The 6527-nt window shown below is 35.0% G+C and overlaps 1 pseudogene; it reads right to left on the reverse strand.

Moving 5' to 3' along the window:
* Nucleotides 1–1957: 1957 nt before the first annotated feature.
* On the reverse strand, nucleotides 1958–2910 carry LOC125135541 (olfactory receptor 2W1-like; annotated as a pseudogene).
* Between the last annotated feature and the right edge of the window lie 3617 nt (nucleotides 2911–6527).

Here is a 6527-nt window from a genome sequence, read left to right on the forward strand (position 1 = left end):
ACATTTATAAGCATAGAATACACAGTTTTTTTATTTTTTATCAATTTGGCTTAGGTTAACCTTTTGGATTCTTTTCTCTCTTACCAAGCTAGCCTATATTTCAGCAATGATATAATCAGTCCGCAAAGACAGGCAAATGCCTATTCAATCTGCCTTTGAATGTTTTGGATTTTTGTATCTTAAAGCCAGATTCAAATGTTAAAAACTCTTCCACATGTTTGTTATTTCTCCTCCAATAAAATGTATTGTGCCCTCTTTTATCAATGTTCTGCCTAGATAATTTTATCAAAGTTCACACATTTTTTTGACACTAGCATTTAAGCATACTGTGTGGTCAGTGTCAAAATGTTTTAACCTATTGATAGAGCTGTTGAATTGGACTGTAAGGAAAATGCAGAATCTTTAAAGAACGGAAGATGATTTCATTGAATGGAAATGATGAATGAGGATTTTTTTTTTACTTTTTAATCATTAAAAAATTTAAATATAGTTAATTTACAGTGTTCTGGTAGTTTCAGGTATATAGCAAAGTGATTCGGTTATATATATCTTTTTTCAGATTCTTTTCCATTGTAGATTATTATAAGATATTGAATATATTTCCTTGTGCTATACAGTAGGTCCTTATTGTTCATCTATTTTATATATAGTTGGATGTATATATTAACCTCAAACTCCTAATTTATCTCCCCTCCCACCCCTCACTGTCCCCTTTGGTAACTGTAAGTTTGTTTTTATGTCTGCCCCTTTTCGGGTGAACAATAGGAGAATTTAATAAGAGCAGCATCTGAAAAGAGCAAATAAGAATAGTAAGAGTGAAAGTCATTACTCATCAGAGAAATATTTATGAGGATAGAATCCACAGATTTTTTAACAATTGGGCTTAAATTAACCTTCTGGATTCTATGTCTGTGAGTCTATTTTTATTTCATAAATAAGTTCACTGTGTCATGTTTAAGATTCCACATATAGGTGATCTATTATATTTGTCTTTCTCTGTCTTACTTCACTTAGTATGATAATTTCTAGGTCCATCCATGTTGCTGTAAATGGCATCATTTCATCTTTTTATGGCTGAATAATGTTCCATTATGTATGTATACCACATCTTTTTTATCCATTCATCTGTTGATGGATATTAAGGTTTTTTCCATGCCCTGGTTATTGTAAATCATGCTGCTATGAACATTGAGATGAATGTATCTTTTCAAATTATAGTTTTCTCTGGAAATTTGTCCAGGAGTGGGACTGCAGGATCATATGCTAACTCTGTTTTTAGTTTTTTTAAGGAACCTCCATATTGTTCTCTACAGTGGCTGCACTAATTTACATTCCCACTAATATTGTAGGAGGGTTCTTTTTTCTCCACACACTCTCCAGTATTTATTTGTAGACTTTTAAATGATGGCTATCTGGAGTTCCTGTTATGGTGCAGTAGAAACAAATCCAACTAGTATCCAAGAGGATATGGGTTCTTTTCCTGGACTGGCTCAGTGGGTCAGGGATCTGGCATTGCTGTGGGCTATGGTATATGTTTCAGATGCAGCTTGAATCCCGCGTTGCTGTGGGGTAGGCGGGCAGTTGTTGGTCCAATTCAACCCCTAGCCTGGAAACCTCCATATGCCGTGGGTTCAGTCCTAAAAGAAAAAAGAAAAAAAATGATGGCATTCTGACTGGTGTGAAGAGATAGCTTATTGTAGTTTTGATTTGCATTTCTATAATAACTGGTGATACTGAGCATCTTTTCATCTGTGTTAGACATTAGGTAGTGACTTTGAAAGACATTTTTAGTTTAGAATCAACCCTCGGCAATATGGGACACTGACACTAAAATATAAGGAAAATTTTTAGGCATTATTTTTATAGTCAGGTGATGACTGCTACTAAAATAAGTTGACAATGATTTAAAGGTCATATGAGGCCAATTTCTTTATTGGAAATGCCTTGTGAAAAGATGTTAGTGTCCTATTGTTTCTCCAGAATCTTTTTCTTTTCCAATGAGCCTCTTCGTGGCCCCCTTAAACTCCTTATTCCTTAGTGTATAGATCAGTGGGTTCAAGCTGGGAGTAACAATGGAATAAAAGATACTGAGAAGTTTACCTTCATCCTGAGAAGGACTGTTTCCTGGCTGGATGTACATGTAGATAACAGTCCCATAGAAGACTGATACCACAATGAGATGAGAGGAACAGGTCCCAAATGCTTTTTGCCTTCCTGTCACAGACTTGATCTTGAGCACAGCTACAGCAATGAAGCCATATGAAACCAGAACGAGAAGAAGTGGTGTGAGGAAAATAAAAAAAACACATGCAAATACGGTTTCCTCCCATGGCTGTTGTGTCCACACACGCAATTTTGACCATTGCAGATATTTCACAAAATAGTGATCCAGGTGGTGGTTCCCACATCGAGGAAAGACTCATTAGCATAGGGAGACAGTATCATTGCAATTAATGATACCAATTACCCAGGTCATGGCCACCAGGCCTCACAGAGTTGGGGGTTCATTATGGTCATATAGTGTAGAGGCTTGCAGACAGCATTGAATCGGTCATAAGACATCCCACCCCAGAAGCATGCATTCAACTGTGCATAATGTCACATCGATGAAAAGTTGAAAGGCACAGCCACCAAAGGAGATTTTTTTGTCTTTACCCCAAACGTTGACCAAACATTTGTGGGACTATATTTGTGGTATAACAGAGATCCAAAATGGCCAAAACTTCTAAGGAAGAAGTACATGGGCGTTTGGAGACGTTCATCTAGTAATGGCAGCACCATGATGGCGATATTTCCCATCAAGGCAATAGTGTAGAAGAGAAGACAACCCCAGAGAGTGATCATCTCCCGCTGAGGCTGCCCTGGAAATCCAAGGAGTATAAATCCACCAAAGTAGCTATCATTTATCATGCTCCTATTAATACAAGCTGTGAAAATAAAATATCAACATATTGGAAGCCACAGTGAGTATATTTTAAACAATATTACTGGTTATATATTGCTCAGAAAAACATGGTGTAATAAAAAGAGCCATATTTTATATCTCGTAATTATTCTATTTTTTTGTTTATTCCAGTTAGGTATAAATTTATTTCAAGGGCAATTTGTCTACAGAGTCCATACTCTCAATTACTTTGTCTAGGCAAAAAACTGCAAAAGTCTCAGAGGAAAATCCTGGGGAAAATGGCTAAATAAAACCTGATGGACTCCCTTTATAAATCAGGATGCTGGGAGAGGGGGGGTTGGGAATCTGTAACAAATTATTGCCCCCTTTATCCAAGAGTTCATAGAAAATGAAGGTTTTCTAACCCCTATGCCTTTTTTTCTAATATTTAAGCTGCAAAGGTTCAATCTTGCTATCCATTTTCACTCTGCTATATCAATCTTCTGATATTTTATTTTAAAATTTAAACTCTTACCTTTCAACTAAAATTTTGTATTTTGAATTTTTTTTTTGCCTTTTTCCACCCTTTCCCAGAACCAGCGTCCTTCCTGTCATCGAAGATACTGTTCTTTTCATCTGTACTTTTGATTCCATCTTCTACTATTTCCTATGGGAGTAATTCTTTAAAAATGTACCCATTTCTTAATTTTATATTTAATCTCTAATATTCATTTGCATTCTTTTCCTCATCTTACAAAAAACCCCCAGTTCTACTACTCATGCATTTAAATGTTAAAGCACTTCAGGAGGGAGAATTGTGTAATTATTTTGTTTATATCCCTAGTGATTTAGGATTAGCACAGAAAAAAATCTGTAAACATTTGATATTTGTTAAAAGAAACTTTGATGACAGCGTCTGTATCTTTCCTTTCATATCTAAAAAATATCTAGTGTCTTTTTTCAAGCTCAAGCCAAATACTCTATTAACAAAGTCTTTCAAGCATACAAATGAATTTCTGTTTTCTAAACCAGTGGTCTCTTCTAATTATTTTTCTGTTTGAATTTTCTATGGCAGTTTACATCTTCTATATTAGACTTTCTCTCTGCCTTCATAAATAATTCTTTTCAGTTTTTCACTAGCATGTCTCCCACTGCAACTTCCATTCCTTTCCTCCTTTCTCCCTGAATCTATGTGCAGTTTTCTAATGGGATCCTGTCTTTCCCATATTTCCTCTACCTCTATGACTTTAGTTACTAATTTTGCACACACATAACTAAGAATTCTGTTTTTTTCTAGTCTACTCCTCTTTTGCAGCGTCACATTTACAATTTCAGCTACTTTCTGTGGGCATTTCCACTGGGTTTTACCCCCATATCAAATATATACAGAATTGAATTCATTATATTTATCTCTCAGAACAAATGTTTAACTCTTTTTTTTCACATACTTATAATCTTTTAATTCTTGTAGCTGCCTCATAAAGTATCTCCTAAGGTCTTAACAAATGTTTGCTAAAATGAATTTATGAATTTTGGGGATAGAAATTAAAAATACAGATACACATTTTCATGTGAAATCAACTTAGGATTTAATATGTATCTTAAATCTTAAAGGCAAGAAGATTGATATAAAAGCCAGATGCTTTTATGCAAATTTCTTTAAATTTGAGAATCTTGTAAATATTTTAAAGGCCACATAATTTCTTTCTCCACTTACCCTAATTAAAAAGCTTAGTAGAGCCTTTTCTGTGGTGATATACCCAAAGATCGTCGGAGAAAAATACCTCTAACTTTTCTAAAGTAGAAAATGCTTCTTTTTCGCTTTATCGAAATAGACTGAGAGAGTTTCCTTGCAGCCTAGCAGTTCAGGGTTCGGCATTGTCACTTGTGGTGGCCTCGGGTTTGGGTCCAAGCCTGGAAAGGTCCAACACTGTGGGGCAGCCTAAAAACATAAAATAAGACTGAGAAAGTACAGTTCTTCATTACTTATACCATTATACCATTCCTCTCACTTTGCCATTGAGTCCTACATGATTGTGGCAGGAGGTGTATCCTGACTCATCTTTCGCAGTTCATGTACTGATTCAAGAAGAACCTTTCTATTTATACGTTTCAGAGAAAAACATCTTAAATGTGAAAGATAACAAGTAGTCTTCCCCAACCAGCAGTGATTAATTTGTTGAGTCTGGGAAGACCTTTGGGGACACTGGGTTACCTATTAGCAATTAATTTCTATTGTAAAATTATCCAAGGAAGATCATTAAAAAAAAATCTCCCAGGAGAAATTCCCATAGTTAACCAACTCCTTTTCAACTTTATGTGGAAATTAAAACCATCATACTTATTATAAGTAATATTAATATAAGATTAATATTAGTATAATTATGAATAATTAATATTCATAATATTAAATAAATAGTTACAACAGTTTTAACAAGTCAAAATACGTTTTCATACTTAGTTTCATCAGTAAAATATTTTTATTGATGCTGTTATTATTCCACTTTATATGGGAAAACATTGCTTGTCTAGAAGTTACAGATCATCACAAGGTAACAGAGGTAATGAACAGTACAGATGAGACACACAAACCTGCATGTAACGTAATTTTAAATCTTTTCTATCACATCAATTTGTATAACCTAAACTTTCAAATATATTTCAGTAACACTAATATAGCTGATTTTGGCAAAGAATGGCATCTTTAGCAATAAATGGCCCCCATAGCAGTGTACCAGATCGCTACCACAGGGAGAAAGAGGGACAGAATTATGGTGATAATCATTTGATAAACTTATGCTTGAAAAGCCATAATTTATTATTTAAACTTTTGCTTGTTACTGCCATTGAGGGCACATTGGTCAATTATGTACTCCCTGGAAATTGCCATTTTTTCAGCAGTTTTTACTGTTGAATAGTTTTAGTAATGGCAGCAAAGAATGTAAGCTATGTCAGCAATCCTAGAGTTGATTTATAACAACAGGTTAAAATTCTGTTATTAGTATGGTGAAAAACCATTACTTTTTCTTCTCTCAGAAATCACCTCAAACAATAGGAAAAATTAAAATTAAATGCAAATTTCATTTAAAACTCTGACCTCTGAAACATAGATCTTAAAATAGAAGAATATTCTGAAATTAGTGAAGGCCAAGGAGGCATGGAACAATGCAAGAGAAGCATGCCCGCTGTTATAAATAGCTCAAAGAATCCACATTTTCTCTCTCTTTTTTTGTTTTTTCGTAGTTTTTCTTTTCCCACTGTACAGCAAGGGGGTCAGGTTATCCTTACATGTATACATTACATTTACATTTTTCCCCCAGCCTTTCTTCTGTTGCAACATGAGTATCTAGACAAAGTTCTCAATGCTATTCAGCAGGATCTCCTTGTAAATCTATTCTAAGTTGTGTCTGATAAGCCCAAGCTCCTGATCCCTGCCACTCCCTCCCCCTCCCCCTCCCATCAGGCAGCCACAAGTCTCTTCTCCAAGTCCATGATTTTCTTTTCTGAGGAGATGTTCATTTCTGCTGGATATTAGATTCCAGTTATGAGTGACATCATATGGTATTTGTCTTTGTCTTTCTGGCTCATTTCACTCAGTATGAGATTCTCTAACTCCATCCATGGTGCTGCAAATGGCATGATG

This window comes from Phacochoerus africanus, chromosome 9, assembly GCF_016906955.1.
Source record: "Phacochoerus africanus isolate WHEZ1 chromosome 9, ROS_Pafr_v1, whole genome shotgun sequence".
NCBI lineage: Eukaryota > Metazoa > Chordata > Mammalia > Artiodactyla > Suidae > Phacochoerus > Phacochoerus africanus.